Here is an 18006-nt window from a genome sequence, read left to right as displayed (position 1 = left end):
CAAATAAGTTTTTTTTTTTTTGACGTGAACTCTGGGCTTGGGCGCTATCCTGCCCGGGCTGGCTTTGAACCGTGATCCTCAGATCTCAGCTTCCTAAGTAGCTAGGATTACAGGCTTGAGCCACCGGCACCCAGCTAATGACTTGTTTTAATTGTGAAAATACTTACAGAGTGGTTACAATGACACGAGCAAGGAAATGAGTACATTTCTTTTTTTTTGGGGGGGGGGGTCCGGTTGTGGGGCCTGAACTCTGGGCCTGGGCACTGTCCCTCAGCTCTTCAGCTCAAGGCTAGCGCTCTACCACTTGAGCCACAGCGCCACTTCTGGCTTTTTTCTTTTTGCTTATGTGGTGCTGAGGAATCGAACCCAGGGCCTCAGGCATGCAAGGCAAGCGCTCTACCACTGAGCCACTTTCCCAGCCCAAATGTGTGTCTTTTTTTTTTTGGATCCGGTGGTGGGGCCTGAACTCTGGGCCTGGGCGCTGTCCCTCAGCTCTCCAGCTCAAGGCTAGCGCTTTACCACTTAAGCCACAGCACCACTTCCGGCTTTTTTCTTTTTGCTTATGTGGTGCTGAGGAATCAAACCTTGGGCTTCATGCATGCAAGGCAAGCACTCTACCACTGAGCCACCTTCCCAGCCCCTGAGTACATTTCTTATCAAGCATTGTTGCCTCCTCCTTTGTTTCCATTCCTGCCCTCCCATCTCCCCCCACCCCCCCAAAAATGAGTACATTTTTTTTGGACAATGTCACCCCTTCCCTGGCTCTCTCACAGGTTTTCCCTCCCTCAAGTTCTGTTTGTTCCCCACCCACAGGTTGTGTGTCAACATAGTGTCTAGTGAGTGCCACTGTTGCATTTCTTCATCCTGGGTCCCTCCATTTCTTGCTCCTCCCGGAAATAGATGAAGGAAGAAACAATTGGGGGGGGAGAAGAGAAAACAAAATAATGTCGATGATAACAAACACAAAGAAAGGGGAAGACTTCTTGTTATATGATCAGAGGTATATAGGCATTGCACTTTTTGGTGAGCCTCATGTCGTCAATTAAGCAACCCAAAGGTCAGAAGTGGAGTTTTGGCTCAAATGGCAGACTTGCCAGTCTCTCTCTTTTTTTTTTTGGCGGGGGGGTGGTGGTGGTGTCTGGTCGTGGGCCTGAACTCTGGGCCTGGGCGCTGTCCCTCATCTCTTCAGGTTAAGGCTAGCACTCTACCACTTGAGCCACAATGCCACTTCCGGCTTTTTTTCTGCTTATGTGGTGCTGAGGAATCGAATCCAGGGCCTCATGCACGCAAGGCAAGCGCTCTACCACTGAGCCACCTTCCCAGCCCCAGAGTGCCAGTCTTGAGCACAAGAGCCAAGGGACAGCACTCAGGCTCTGAGTTCAAGCCCCAGGACTGGGGCGTGCACACACACACACACACCCTGCACCCCTTGATCTTTGCTGCTGTTTCCTACCACACAGGCACAGGCAGGCATGGCAGCATGTGATCTACCTCCCCGCCTCCCCACCCCCCCACACTTTGCACTGCCACCACTGCCGCCGCCGCCACCAACTATAGCAACAGACTTCCTAGGCTTCCCCTCCGCGCCCCCCCCTCCCCCGCCTTGGCCCCTAGTTTAGATCGCTGAACCAAAGTGTCCCCACTGCACGTTCGGCTCTGGCAAATATCAGATAGGATTACAGTGATGAGGAGAGAGAAACGGCCGCCATGGATTGACTGTAGGGCCCAGAGGACAGAATGCCAGCCCAGGCCCATTCATAGATTTGCGGTCTCTCTCCACACCCCGTGTGTTTGTCTGTCTTGTCTCTCTGTGCGATAGGGGTTTGCCATTCATGACCTGTGTGGGCAGGGATGATGGGGCGTGTGTGTGTGTGTGTGTGTGTGTGTGTGTGTGTGTGCGTGCGTGGGAGGGGGAGGTGTTCCTTCCTCACAAGGCCTTCCTAAGTGTCGGTTCGGTCTGGAATCGATTTTGGGCCTGACGTTGTTTTTCCTTGTTTTGGGGTGCCACCTACTGGACACCATGTGGAGTGACAGGGAGTGATTCGGGGCTGATGGCGGAAGCTGGCGACTCCCCCGAGAGTCCGCTCACGAGAGTCTCGTGGACTCTCGCGAGAGTCGCGATGAGGTATCGCCGGCTCTCTTCTGTGGCTTTATGTACAACAAAACAAAATGAAACAACAGCAAACAAGGAACTTTTCTTGAAGGGAGGGCCGAGCGGAGGGGAGGGGGGCCCGCAGGGGGTGTTTCTTTTCGTTATTTTCTGGACACGGAATTCGTCTTATGAGCAAACTGTCCCAGTTTATTTATGGTTGTAATTTATATACAGTAACACAAATGTCTTTACGTCAGTATTATGGAAAAGGGTCCCACGGCTGCAGTGGGTGAAAGATTGAGACGGGAACATTTCTAAAGGAGTGCCAAGAAAATGGAAAACAGGCAATGCTATATGTAACGAATAAGTCATCCTTAATTTACGTCTCGGCAAATGTGAGTAACTGATGAAAATGCAGTGAGGGTGTCAGGTGTATATTGTATGTCTAGGAAGAGGCCTGAGGCGATTTGGATAACTAGGCATAATCCTAGAAGTGATCCAAAGTTTCATCATCCGGAGATGTTTTATGGAGCAGGGAGGTCATTGAATGCGTGGTTAACTAATTTTATTAGTGGGTGAGTTTTTCGTATGATTGTCATTATGAGTTACTATAGTTGAATGGACAACAATGTTTTTTCATGTCATTGGTCTTGGTTTTAATCCATGTAGTAATTATGACATACTTAGTGCATATTTTATTAACAATTATGGTGGTGGGGTTTGTTGGTGTTGCTGCGAAGCCTTCTCCTATTTATGCTGGTTTTGGATTAATTGTTAGTGGTGGGGTAGGGTGTAGGTTGATGATGTTTTATGGTAGCTCTTATATGGGGTTAATAGTATTTTTAATTTATTTAGGAGGTATATTGGTAGTATTTGGTTATACTACTGCGATGGCTACTGAAGAGTATCCTGAGGCTTGGAGTTCAAATATTTGGTTATGAATGTTGCTTTTGTTAGGAGTGATTATGGAGGCTATGTTAGTGGTTTATGTGCTTGGGGATGATGAGGTGAATATGTTAGATAATGTTTATTGATGAGTGAGTTGCATATGATAGTGATGAGATGGTTTTAGTTCGGGAAGATTCAGTAGGTGTTGGGGCTATGTATAGTTATGGTAGTTGATTGATAGTTGTAGCGGATGGTCTTTATTTGTTGGTGTATTTATTATTGTTGAGGTAACGCGTGGGGTTTAAATAATTATGAGTGTTAGGATTGTAATGAATAGAAGAAATGATAAGAAATAAATTGTGACTAGTACTTTCTGGTTTGATGAAGAGGAAGATGCTGTTTGTTGGAGTGAGCTGATAAGTTTGGGTATAGATTTTTCCGTCCAGATATAGTCTAATGTTGATGTAGCCATTTTTTGGTTGAAAGATAAGTTGGAGAATGGGATTAGACGGTGAATGATTAATGGAAAATAACCTAGTAAATTAGAGAAGTTGTGATGATATGTGTTTGGGTAGAGTTTTAGATAAAGTGTTATAGAGTTGAGTTCTATTGCGATGACAAATCCTGTAAGTGTAATAATTAGGGCTGTGAGTTTAATAATGGTTGGTATAGTTATAGTTGGAGTATTGATTGGGTCAATGAAGTTGGAGATGATGTATCCTGCAAAGATGCTGCCGAGTAGGAGTCGTATGATGGGGTTAATCAAATTTGGGTGGTTTTCGTTGATGGGGGATATAGGTTGAAATCGTGGATTGTTTGTAAGAACAAAGAAGATGATTCGTGTGCTGTAGGCTGCAGTAAGAGAGGTTGCAATAAGGGTAATGATTAGGGCTCAGGCGTTTGTATACGACGTGTTTATTGCTTCAATGATGAGGTCTTTGGAGTAGAATCCTGTGAGGAAAGGTATACCTGTAAGTGCTAGGCTGTCAATAATTAGTGCTGAAGTGGTAAATGCGAGGGACTTGGCTAGACCCCCTATTTTTCGGATGTCTTGTTCATCGTTTAGGCTGTGGATAATTGACCCAGAACATATGAATAGTATATCTTTGAAGAAAGCATGAGTGCAGATATGAAGGAATGATAAGTATGGTTGGTTGATGCCTAGAGTTACTATTATTAGGCCTAGTTGGCTAGAAGTTGAAAACGCAATAATTTTTTGATGTCATTTGTGTGAGGGTGCAGATGGCTGTGAATAAAGTTGTTAGGGCTCCGATACATGAGGGTAAGTATAGTTTGGTTGTTTTGGATAATTGGATGGAAGTGAATTAGAAGGAAGATACCTGCAACAACTATTGTGCTGGAGTGCAGTAGTGCTGATACAGGTGTTGGGCCTTCTATCGCTGAGGGGAGTCATGGATGCAGGCTGAATTGGGCAGATTTTCCTGTAGCTGCTAGAATGAGTCCTAGGATTGGGATATTTGAGTTTGTACTTATTGAGAAGATTTGTTGAGAGTCTCATGAGTTGTAGTTGGAGAATAGTCAGGTTATTGTTAGGACAAATCCGATATCTCCAATGTGATTGTAGATGATAGCTTGTAGGGCGGCTGTATTAGCATCTGATCGTCCGTATCATCATCCAATTAGAAGAAAAGGTGTATAATTCCTACACCTTCTCAGCCGATAAAGAGTTAGAATATATTGTTGGCTGAGACTAGGATTAGCATGGTGATGAGAAATATAAGGAGGTATTGCATAAATCGGTTAATGCTAGGATCGTTGTGTATGTATCATGAAGAGAATTCTATGATAGATCATGTAACATAGAGTGCAATTGGGATAAATATGATTGATAGGAAGTCTAGTTTAAAGCTAGTGTAGAGCTCTATGGATTGAATAGTAGTTCAGTGTCTATTTGAGATGTACGCTTGTTTGTTGGAGTTGATGTAGGTAATTAGGGGAATTATGCTAATCAGGAATGCGTTTTAATTGATGAGAAGTTACATGTAGCTTGCTATGCCCAATTCACACCTAGAGAGGCAGATGAGAAATTGGAAGGGTTTGGTGTGAAAGCCACAGGTTGATCCAAAGCAGAAATCAAAGGATGTGGAGATGAAGCAACTACCTGGGAGGAAAAGGAAAGACAGTTGAAGGTGATGATCACCTAGAGGAGACAGAGAAAGTTTGAAGCCACATTTGGTCCTGTAGATCAAAGTAAACCATCTGAGGTAGAACAGTCTGGCTTACCGGAGTCACAGAGATGTTGGAAGAGCAGCAGCAAGTGCTCTTGCCCATTTCAAGGGAGCTCCCCAAATGCCAGGGTAAGAACTGGTACCTTCCCAGAGCACTGCTGCTGAGCAGTCCTCAGATCCCTTGCTACCATGATAATTGACGTTGGAGAGAAGCAGTGAGATTTGTAAAAGGTGATTGAAGCTCACTATGTGGAGCCTGTTCTGCAGCATTGTGGAGTGTCGTCTCTCAGGATGCTTACGGAAAAGATCCCAAAGCCACTGTCAAACATTGCAATCTATTTGGAGTAGACATTTATGGATGGAACATGCCTGAACCCAACATACTGATAATGAGTTGCTAGCAGTAGTTACCTAAAGATCTGACAGCCAAAACTGGAGAGGGAAACACTGAGCTCTGCACCACACCAGTATACCATGCAAATTGCTTGTATCCTAGTACTGGCTACCCAGTTTGCACACCCATGATGTTGTTACAATGATTGTGCCATCTTAATCCCTCACAAGTTTTACCCTTTCGCTTTCTCTTTTCCTCCTTATCCCTGCTAAACTGTCTGGATACCTGTGTTAACTACCCCAATCCCTGCAAAGCTGTTGCTGCTACACAATTTCTTGGCACTGCAACTTAGCGAATACAGTCACAATTCCCCTTTCCCAGGTATCCTATTCTCTGCTACTCTGTTCTGCTACCTATAATTCATAACACCATTGTTCCAGCCACCTGATCCCTGACACCCCTGTGGCTGATACCCCTTTCCCTAACATAGCAAGGGTAGAATGTTCAGAGCTAGTTGACTTGGGTACTGCTGTCTTCTTGCAGGGATATCGGGACACGTTATTCCTCAGGTATTTAACATGAAGGACTAACTGGAGGTGGAAATTGAAAAGGTTACTCAGAGGTGACTAAAATCTAGAGACATCAACATATCACTGGTTGTTAGGAAAAGAAGGGCCTAAGATGAAAAATTGATGAAAAAAGAAAATTTTACAAAGAATACTAGGAATGATGCAATAGGTTTAGCTTATTGTCTTCTACTAGTGATCTGAATTATTTTATGACATAGATATGCAAATGTTTTGCATTTTAAAAATTACATGAAATTGCACATTTATGTGGTATGTATATTAATTTATGGAATAGGTACATATGATCACGTTAATGATATTCAATATTTTATGCTCTATGATATGCTCATGAGTCTGCCTATGTCAATATGAATTGAGATCTCTATCAATAAATGGCATTTCATTGTGAAATACTAGAAGATTACTAATGTTAGTACCAAAATGAAAGCTAGAACAGGAAAACTGAATAAAGCTACATGTTTGAAGGGAGGGGGTCAGTGGTTGTAAGGGTTATGATGAAAGAGAAATTCTTCATCATGCAATCTGGGAAGAATAGTATATATTTTGTTGAATTACTAGATTTTAACCTGAGAAAGCAGAACATTAACTTTATTTTGCTTTTTGGAAACTGTTTAATGATTGGTTTACAAAAATAATCAATATAATTTTGAAAATTCACAGATGTGAATTATCAGATTATCATTATCCTCAAAGCTGTCTTTAGAGGCAAGAAGATTGTATTCCTTTTCCAATGAATTAATGGAGTAATCTTACTTTGTAATGGACAGACATCCATGACACTTGTTCCAAAACAAGAAAGATACTGGAGAAAAAAAGAGGAAGTAGACCCAAGGCTGATGAAATAAGCATATTTCCTGTTTAGACTTAAAAAGGATTTTTGTACAAACAATAAGAATTTCATCTTAATATTATAATTACAAAATCTAGGTGCTACAGGACATCTTTTAAATATAATATTTAATGCTGTTGGATTACTTGAAGAAAAAGTTTTACAGAAAACCTTAAATTCCAGAAAAACTGCAATGCTCCTATAAACACTAAGAAGAAATATAATTTAAATATCCAGACGGGTTGTGGGAAAATGGTAAGGTTCTCACAGGCAGCCCACTAAGTATCTCTGACCAAAAGAAGATCTAGTGCCACAGCCACCCCTTACCTCAAGAGATCCACTCCACTCAAACTTTAAATACCTAAAGTCTTTTTCTACTACAAAAGGACTATCCTAGCAGGCAAACAAGAAAAGGCAAAAGAGAAAAAGTGAATGGGACTCCTGTGGAGCACCTGTACCACATAGGTCTATGCAATGCTGCACTAGGACTTTCTGCAGAGTTTTAGCAGAGGAGCACCCAAAAGCTGAAGAAAGTGCTCAATACTTTACCTGTGAAATGTTAGAAGGGAATCTGGTGAAGATCTCCGAGTTGGTGAATGCCTCCCCATCCCCCCCCGCCCAGCCTATGGGGTATTACCACCACCATTACAATTGCCAGAAGTTGGCACCACCGGGTAGGCCCCCAAAATCAGCCCATACCTGCACCACTGGCAGGATCCCAGAGAGCCCCTGTCAACCCTGCACAAGATCTCCAGGAAACCACAGCTGCAGCCAATCGCTCTATGCTCTATGGGCCAATTGCCCAGCCGATTGAGCTTTCTGATGGGACTGCTCCCTCCTTGCTGCCCTGCACAGACCCCTGGCTCTCACAGCTGTTGCATGACCAAGCTATTGCAGGCATCTCTGCGGACACACCTAGCAGCCACAGGCAGAAACCCCCAAGGCTGCCTTCCAGCGCCTGCCACCTCCCACCACGTCTGCTCCAGACCAGCTTGGCTCCCCCCACAGTCCACACCAGCCTGCCACTCCAACCACTACCCAGTCCTCCCAGTGCCAGGACTCCTCACACCACCACATAGGAGAGAGACCCTTCAGCATCAGCAAAGCCATGCCCCCACCTAGATCTGCTAACACACAGACCCTCTGATTTAGAACCTGCCAAATCCATCTTAGCCACCATAGCACAGGCTCTGTGGTCCAGCACACCATCAACTGCAGACTTGTGAGTAACACAACTGGGTCCACGCCCTGGGGGTGGTAATTCTCTGAGGGATCCCAAAGCCCCCTGACACAAACCCCCTTCCAAAAGGGATGGATTACATCAAAACTGAACACAGACATAAGCTCTGTTCCTAAGGCTCCTGTGGCTGCCTTGGAAAGCCTGGGAACCCAACTCCAGGCCTATGATAGCAGTCTACAAACCTGAAACCCCCAAAACTGCCTGCCACCAGGCCTGAGAATGGAACTCTAGATAGCAGGCACCCTCCCCAATCAAAAAGCCTTCTGCTCCCAACCAAGCCACAAGGAAAGTGGACTACAGCAAGGCACACAAGGTTCCATCAGGAATCTGCTCTGAGGACTACAGGGAGAATAAACTCCCCAAAGACCCGAAAAATCCATTCTTTAGTATTTTCTTCTTGTTTTTGTTTTGCGTTGTTAGTTGTAATGTCTGATCATTTGTTGTTCATTTGTATTTCTATGTGTTACTTATGTGTATTGTGATTTAGGATTTCCTATACCTCTTAAAACTTCTGTTTTTCATTATTATTTGGTATCTGCTTCTACTTTATAATTTGCTAATTTGTAAGTTTTTTCTTCTTTCTTTTCTTCTCACTCCCCCTTTACCTCTCTCTCTCTCTCTACCTTACACTATTACTCCATCAGGGCTACCCTGTCTATGTGAGTAAACAATAATTACAGGAGTTAACTTAGAGTAAGCAACTTTTCAATAATATCTTACTGATATTTTTCTAATCTCAGCAAGTCTCCCCAATACACTTTCTTATTTTCATCTTGATCTCTAAGCTACTCCCTACATAACCTTTCTTCAAATTCTTTTCAACCTGTTACATTCAGTAACAAGGTATTTATTCTCTTCCTACTACATATACCTCTCCCCTAAGCTGTTCTTACCCATCTACTATCATTTTACCCAAGTTCACTTCTGAAATTAAATTTATATCTCTCTAATCTTAACCCTTCATTTCTCCATCTAATCCAACCCATTGATACTTAATGATTTATAAGTGACCCAACTTACAGTTGGTTCTATATTTGACTACAAAATTGGTTCCATTTGACAACTTTGAGTACGGGGGCCCATCTTGTTAACTCTAAAGAGCAGACTACTTATTAATCAAACCTAGATTGCCTCAAAAGTTACAACTATATGCAATCTCGACCCCAAAGCCAAAATATCCCTCTGCAAGCAAGGAAAAAGAGAGCTAAACAGGAAAACACCTAACCTTACCACTGAAACCCTAAGATCTACCCATCTACACGACATCGGGTTGGCTCCGGTCCTAAAAGACTGTCCTACTCTTGTAGCAGTGTGGTTCTTGTCTCCAAATGGGCAGAACTAACTGCAGAAACACAAGAAAAATAGCCAATAAACAAATCCCACCACCATCTCCACATAAAAAAGCTACATAGCAGTCCCAGTATGACATAGAAAATAATGATCAAGATAGATTAAAAGCATGGCTGGTAAACCTGCTGAATGAAAAATTGGAAACCCTACATGGGGTTATCAGAGAGTGCAAAGAGGCCAACCAGAAGTTAATAGATGACTTCATGGCCTCCACAAATAAAAAGGTAGAGGAACTCCAGCAGAGGGAGAAAGAATCTAATGAAAAGATAGGAACCTAGATTATGGAGTGGAAAGAAAAGTCTGATAACCAACTCCAGGAGGTAAGGCAATCTATTCAAGACTTGAAAGAGAACCTTAATAAAGAGCTGGGCACCATTAAGAAAGACCAGCAAGAAGGAAAGGAGTTAAACACCAAAGTACAAAGTCTTCAACCTACAATGGAAAAAGCCGAAGAAAGAATATAGGTAGCTGCAGACAGTTTAGACTCCATAGAGAAAGAGCCTCTTATCACCAAACAACCAAAAGAAAATCAGAATTGGAACTGTGGCTCAAAGTAGTAGAGTGGTAACTTTGCGAGAAAAATCTCAGGGACATTATCCAGGTTCTTAGTTCAAGAAGTACAATCTACCCAAATAAAATCTATTCAATTTACACCTGTGTAAGTAAAGTAATTCCATCACCCAAATGCACAACCATGCTCATTTGCAAGGTAACTCTATTTTGTCTGAAGTACCACAAAACATTTTCACTTAAGTTGAAAGCATTGTACCATGGGTATATTATATTTCTCTCATGCATTTTTCCACTCAAATACTCAAATCTTACCATTATTCCACTTATTTAAAATCATAGCTTTTTACTTTAATACCCATAATATTAGAGTTTGAATTGAGTGTCTTGTGCCCCCTAAATGGGTGTTCTTACCACTTTGTCATGTCTCCAGCCCTAAATTATCCTGATTATTTTTCAGATACTGATCTTGGGCTCAGTCCACGTTATGTTATTCTTCCTGGAATTTAGAATAACAGGTACATGTCATTGTGTAAAGATCTTTCTGTCCAGTCTGGGCTTTAACCTCTATCCTCACAAGAGTAGACTCAAATGTAGTCAGGATTTTCATAAGTTTGTCATAGCTGATGTTTTTTTTTTAAGTCAGGTCATTTTCTGCAGGTTTTTGAGTACTGAATTAATTTGTTTTCTTGGGTTGTTTTGTTTCATTTGAATGTATGTGTTGAGTTGTTTCTCACTTTTCTGGTTTCTTTCAATCAAGTTCTTACAGAATGTGCTGAGAAACCAATCCTTATTTTTCACGATAGTCAATGTGAACATGATTTATTCCAAAGCAATTTGAGTAATATTTAAACACCTTCATCTCTATGAATTGTATATAAATAATAAGTGCTGCGAAGGGTCTTTTCATTTTCCCAGCAATCTTTGTCATACACAGACAGATCATGAAATATATGAAGATAATAAAACTACAGATGCTAGCAAGAAGAAGGAAAACCTATAATTAATTGTTTGAAAGAGGCTTCCCTTCTAGTGAAAGAAATAATTTGCTTGATGTAGGATTTCTCAAATTATATTGCTAGGATGAAGCTAAACAATCATCTAATTCTACAGAATTGAGGGAGAAGAATCAAACTCCTGAATAGTTTACATTTGGGTCAAACAAATCATGTTTCCAAAAAGAGAGTTGACTTTAGAGAAACATGATGAGTTGTAGGTAAATAGGTGCTTAGCTGATTTTGTTAATGTGTAAACTAATACAGGGAAATAGAGTACTGCAAGGTAAAAAAAGAACTTCGCATTGCAATACTTATGTTTGTGTGTGTGTTTGTGTACACATGCACATGTATACACACGTGCGCATGTGCAAGTGCTCATTCATTCATCATCTCTATGCTTCTGTGACCTAGGATATTGATTTACCACTTGAGCCATTGTTCCACTTCTGTTTTTTGGAGATAATCGCATTTATTTTCATGATTGGACTGGCTTTGAATAGTGGTCTTCATATCTCAGCCTCCAGAGTAGCTAGCTAAGCTTATTCAGCCTCCAAGTAGCTAGTTAAAATTGGTCCTGTCCTCTATGCTTCACTGCTCTTTTATTCTTGTCCTGAGGTGTTCACATGCATAAGTCATACATATGTCTAGTTGCTTTAAGAAATGCTCTTACTGCTTGGTACCAAGGGCTCCCATCTGAGCTCTTAACTACTGAGGAGGCTTGAGAACAGAAAGTTTAGTGGACTTTTTTCTCAATCTATAGCTGGGTGCATTGGATCATTTCCACCATCCTGCACTATCTACAGGTTAAGATTGGAAGGACTGCAGAATCCAATCCAGTCAAGGTAGGAAGCTAGACAAGTTGCTGTGCAACTCGTATGCCATTGATAATGGGAAGTCTAAAAAGACAGATCAGGTGCATGTTCTTGTGGAAAGGGAACCTCTATCCTAAAATTAACCACTGATATGACACCAGTCTAACAAAAACAATACCCCAATTTGAACACAATTTCCCACAACCAAACTAAGTATATACATTAACATCCAAAATAGTACAATCTGCTCTTTGTTCTAATATCAGCTTCTTCTGATTATCATATCATGTGAAAGAATAGTTTCTTCATTAAACTTATTATATATTTTAAAAGACCTAGAAAATTCTTTCTCACTTATTAAGTGCAAACGAATGACAAATTGCCTCATTTCTTACAAATTTGACTACCACTATAAATTCATCTTATGATTATTATTAATAGTAATATATTCTGATTTATTACTTTACTTGGTAACAGTTTTTAAACTTTTGGCTTCTCTGCTGAAGTTGAAGTATTTAGATAGTATCATCAAATTATATTACTTGGGTACTTAGGGTAGTTTTCTAAAAAGTTTTTAACCAATGGCTTCTAGTAATTACGTTTATTTTTGGGGGGGTCCTGTCCTGGAACCTGAACTCTGGGCCTGGACGCTGTTCCTCAAGGCTAGTTCAAGGCTAGCACTTGACCACTTGAGCCACAGCACCACTTCCAGCTTTTTTTCTGTTTATGTTTGCTGAGGAATCGAACATAGGGCCTCAAGCATGCAAGGCAAGCACTCCACCACTGAGCCACCTTCCATGCTCTCTACAAATTCTTAATTGGTATGTTATTTAGTTTATTTTCAATTTCAATTTAATTTTATTGTAAAGGTAATGTACAGAAGGGATACAGTTACATAAGTAAGGTAATGAGTACATTTATTATGGAAGAAACATTGTTATCTCTTCCACTGATTTTTTTGCACACTCAACAAAAAACCTACTGATGTTTTTCCTGTTGCTATTGACCAGTGGGTACTGTTCTTTCTTTGTTCATGCATTTTTTATTATAAAATTGATATACAGAGGGTTTACAGGTGCTTAAGTCAACTATAGAGTACACTTCATTTTATTTTGTAAATTTCAAATTTTGAACATAATTATTTTCTATTGTTTCTTTAGGGTAATTCTTTTTTCAGAGTTGTAGGATTAGTTAATTTAGTTTTGCATAATTTTAACACATATAAATTATTCAGACATATAGTTTGCTTTCAAAATAGTTAACATGTGAATATTTAAAAATTATTTTCTTAAATTTTATATGGTTGGTGAATTTAAATAAATTTATTTTCTTTAGTAGTAAACATATTTGCCCATTTAACAAATAGTGTATTTTCAAGAAGCACATACTTTATTTAAAAAGGCTTTATTACCTGGTCATTATTTGGAAATATTTGTACTTGAATTAAAAAAAATGTTTGAGCTGGTCATAGTGATTTGTGCTTTCCATTTTTCTCACTACACTGGTAAGTATAAATAGGGTCTGTAATTCAGGAGAGACGGAGAAACTATGAGACCTTATCATAAAATTTCCAGAGTGAAGTGATTAGAGATATAGTCATCCCTAGCAAGATATAGAGCACCTGGTTATCATATTCTAAATCTTGAGTTAAAACACCAGTAACATCAATCTTGTGTCAAAATAAAAGGACACATATTTCAAAATGTTTATTATTTAAAACTTGCTTGCAAATTTCTCATGTCTTTTATTTCTGAATTTTCAATTTACTTAATCTATAAGAATCCAAGTATCTTGTGACTATTTTATTTCTACTAAACGTTTAAATAGTTTGAGCAATATTGTGATTTCATATATTAAAATACTTTTTACTATTTGTGATCATTTCCTCTGTTTAATATGATAATAACAAATGTGTGTATGTGGGGGGTGTGTGTGTTTATTTGGTTTATTTTTGTGTGTGCTTTGTGTGTACTTTCTAATGCTTGGGAGATCACACAATTGCTTCACATATGTTAGGCCAATGTTTTACCACTGAGCTATACTATCTAGTTATAATACAAATTGTATTTTAAATTATGACTTTTAAATTTTCATTCCTAGTAAGTTTTTTCAAAATTACATATGATAAAATGTGATCCATCTTCTATCCACGTTAGCACTTGTTATTGTTATTCTTTCTCTTATTTTTTAAAAATATTTATATTCCTATTACAACTTCTTTACATTGTAACAGATCTATACAATGCTTTATTTTCTATTTTTTCCCATGTTATCTGACTTTCAGTCCAAACTATCAGGTGGATTAAAAAGAAACTAGATTCAGGACACCTTATTTTTCTCCTTCTCTTTTCTGAAGTCTTTCTGTTTTTTGAAACAATACCAATGACATACAGCTCCTATGTGGTCCACCATTCTTCCCCCTCTCACTCTCTTCTGCAGTACATCTCAAGTCGTTATCATTCAGCTTTATTATGCTGTACTGTTATGTAAATCTTAACTCATTCCTAAACTAATTTTAGTTGCATTGAGCAGTCTCTAAAGATATTCTCTATATATAATATGATGGGTTTGTATTTTCACAAGTTGTAAAATATGAGTGACTATCATATTTTTAGATAGCTCTGTAGAATATTGGTCCACCTGCTCAATAATCTCGTGTGTAAATTCAAAGAACACAGGTCAGTCAGAGCAATCTTGTAAAATGGTGTAGCTTGAGCCTTAATACTAGCTTTGAATAGTATTACCATGTTTAGTAGTGAAGACAACATAGTTCTACTTTAAGAACAGACACAAAGAAGAAGGTAACAGATTTGTCAAAAATAATTTCTTAGTTTTATGCTCCACAGATTTTGAAAAGGATGCTATGACTTTATGAAATAAAAACAGAATCTTAAATGGTTTTATTGGCACTATTGTCTCTCTAGATTTCAAGAATGATCTTAGACTACTACCTCAATACTTTGTTTTTGTTTGTATGTCGGTCATGGGGTTTGAACTCTGGGCTTGGGCACTGTCCATGTGCTCTTCAGCTCAAGGTGAGCACTCTACCTCTTGAGCAACAACAAAACTTCCTGTTTTCTAGTGGTTTATTGGAGATAAGAGTCTCATGGACTTTCGTGCCCGGACCGCCTTCAAACCATGATCCTCAGATCTCAGCCTCCTCAGTAGCTAGTATTATAGGCATGAGCCACCGGCACCTGGCTTACCTCAAACCTTATAAAGAATGATTATCAAACTAAATGTGAGATTTAAAAACCAATAAAACATAAATGTAAAATTTCATGATATTGATCAGTAAAGGTTTCTAAACATTTGATATGGAAAACATTAACGGCTAAAGAAAAGCAAGAACTGGATTATATCAAGTGATAACCTTTCATAATTCAAGGGACACTATAACAGAAATGAAAGCATATCCAACAGATAGAGTGCACATATTTGTTCATGCTACAATGTTAATGCTACAATGATTCTTAAACTTAAGTATTTTATGTCTTCTAATTGTATATAAACTTTTTCCTGAATAGAATATTTCTTTAAATAACATGTAAATTAATAGTCAATAGGAGGAGCATATGAAATAAGATTCTCTTTACTGTCTAAGAAATAATAAAAAGAAAACTCACTAGTATGACCATAATATAAAAAGGACGCAAAATATAGTAATGTATTTGTGGATAAATTGATATACTTCTCATAGTGATCGATTTGTATAATACTGCAATCACTTTAGCAAACAAGTTTTCAAGTCTTCAAAAAATGAAAGAGAATTGTATAGGATCCAGACATTACACTTCTATGAATGTATTAAACAGAAGTAAAAAACTTTTTTGTACAGAGAATGTAGTTAATTGACAGTGAACTTGAATAGTATGTGTGAGACCCTGGTAATGATCCCCAAAAACAAATTTTGAAAAGACACACTATAGAGGATGTATGCTGGGCAAATTCCTTTACCTGAATTTTATATCTATTTTAATGTCTGTTCTAAAATTTAGAGCATTTCTATTTGAAGAAATGCAAGTTTGTGTAAATTAGGCTTTGGAAACCTATGAAAGTACAATTCACTTCCAAAGGACTAATATGTATACAATAAAAGGAAATAATATATTGTAAGTGAATTGCATATCAGGAAAAAAACTATTGTTAAAACTTCTAAACACAAAATGCAGAATAGCTAAAAAGATGTTTTTGGTGTTGGCTAAAAACTCTTTGTAAACTACTGTATTTAAAACAAAGATGTGATTTCTGTTTATTTTGAGGGTATTTTTTCCGTTTGAGGTTATACTGAGATAACTCAATCCAAAAGTATATGTGATAACTAGGATACCTAGGAATTATGCATCACTTCTAAGAAATTTATTTTATTTTTAATTTTTTTATTGTGAAAATACTGTACAGAGGGATTACAATTACATGGGCAAGATAATGAGTACATTTCTTATCAAGCATTGTAGCCTCCTCCTTTGTTTCCCCTTCCCATCCCTTCCCATCCTCCCCCACCACCCCACCCAATCCTCCCCATTACCCCCATCCCACCAAAGTTGTAAAGTTCATATTTTGACATAAGGACTTGTACATCTCATTGTTGCAATAGGTCCACCTGTATACCTATTTTTCCCCATGGTTTCCCTCATTTGCAATATGTAGTATATATCTGAGTCAAGCAGAAAAGGTCAGATAAGGTGATGGTAGGGAAATGAACCCTAAGTTATGTATTCAAATGTTTTTTTTCTTTCATGTGATTGTTTCTAACACATTTATATGATTATTTTTTGTTGCTTTGTATGTCCCTCCCTCACACTATAACCCCTGCTTTCACTGTATTTGATGTCTGTATAATTTGTGGAGGGGAAGGGGAAAAACTTCTAAGTAATTGAGAAACTTTTCTGGAAGAAACTTTTAGAAATGACAGTAGACACAAATCTATGCATCTGCATTTTATGAAAGTCATATGTTACTTGTTTAATCCAATTGCTTATCTCTACCTTGCTAGGAAAAACGTATTCTCAAGATAAGAGCCAAAAGCAGTGAAAAGAACAAAATAGACAGTCATCTTGATATATTTTTGAAAGTAACAAATGAAATAAAACAATCCCACTTAAGGAACTCCAATATTAGTGTATGTGAAGATGTTCCTGAATGCCAATATCCATTAAATTTTTGGAATTTTAATTTCTACTAACATATGAAAACTAGAACAAGAAAACAAATATAGACTTAGAGAGAAGCAGCCTTGAAATCATTTTGTTAATTGTTTTGAAATTACAAAAGAATTAATACTCCTTTGCTTTGGAAATCACTTAAAATATTTATCACTTAGGATAATTCAAATAGCAAGCAAGAGTAATTTTATATAATCATTATAAATATATATAATTTTATATAATCATTATAAATATGACCTACCTATCATTATTCTTAAATTCTAATCATTACCTAAATATCTTAACCAATCTAAATAGTTATGTCTTTAACATAGACGTAAATATTCTATACTTTTTAACTTAACATTTTCCAGGGGTATGTATTCATGTTTCTAAGAAATGTTCACAGCAGTTAAAAGATGCTTATGTGAAATTCATGTGATACAATTAGTTGTTCTGGGTGTTGTTTGCAAGGCCTGGGCATTGTCCCTAAGCCTTTTTATGCTCAAAGACATCACTCTAGAACTTGAGGAAAAGAGCTAATTCCTGTTTTTACTGGTTAATTGGAGATAAGAATCTAACAAGTACTTTTCTGTCTTGGCTAGTTTCGAAAACAATTCTAAGATCTCAGCACCCAGAATACCTTGTATTATAAGGGTGAAGTTACCCGGCACTTGGTTTCATGAAGTTTTTTTTTAATTTTCACTATGATGTATATCATTCTGCAAATAAATTTAGATATATGTATATATTTCTGATGACAAATAATCTCTAAATATGTACTATTCTACACATAACATATATATATATATATATATATATATATATGACAGACTCCCTCTAAAACTTTTATGTTACTATTTAACTTTTATGTTACTATTTTTGACATTTTTCATTTCAAAGGTACAGTCAATTTTTCTAAATGTTTCCTATAAAGTAGATTTTATTACTTTCAAGGGAATTTTAGATATACACATGATATTGTAGTAACATTTAGAGTATATTACTTGAAAAGGTTCTGCCCAAA

The 18006-nt window shown here is 38.2% G+C and overlaps 1 long non-coding RNA gene across 1 annotated transcript; it reads left to right on the top strand.

Moving 5' to 3' along the window:
- Window positions 1–3319: 3319 nt before the first annotated feature.
- On the top strand, window positions 3320–15943 carry LOC106002691. The gene is made up of 3 exons (XR_001175952.1): window positions 3320–3683; window positions 4482–4485; window positions 15932–15943. It is a non-coding gene; the product is annotated as an uncharacterized LOC106002691 (long non-coding RNA).
- The last annotated feature ends 2063 nt before the right edge of the window (window positions 15944–18006 follow it).

Source organism: Dipodomys ordii, unplaced genomic scaffold, assembly GCF_000151885.1.
Source record: "Dipodomys ordii isolate 6190 unplaced genomic scaffold, Dord_2.0 Scaffold1000000196, whole genome shotgun sequence".
NCBI classification, from domain to species: Eukaryota; Metazoa; Chordata; class Mammalia; order Rodentia; family Heteromyidae; genus Dipodomys; species Dipodomys ordii.
The sequence above is the reverse complement of the archived record's forward strand: the minus strand, read 5'-3'. Positions and strand labels throughout refer to the sequence as shown.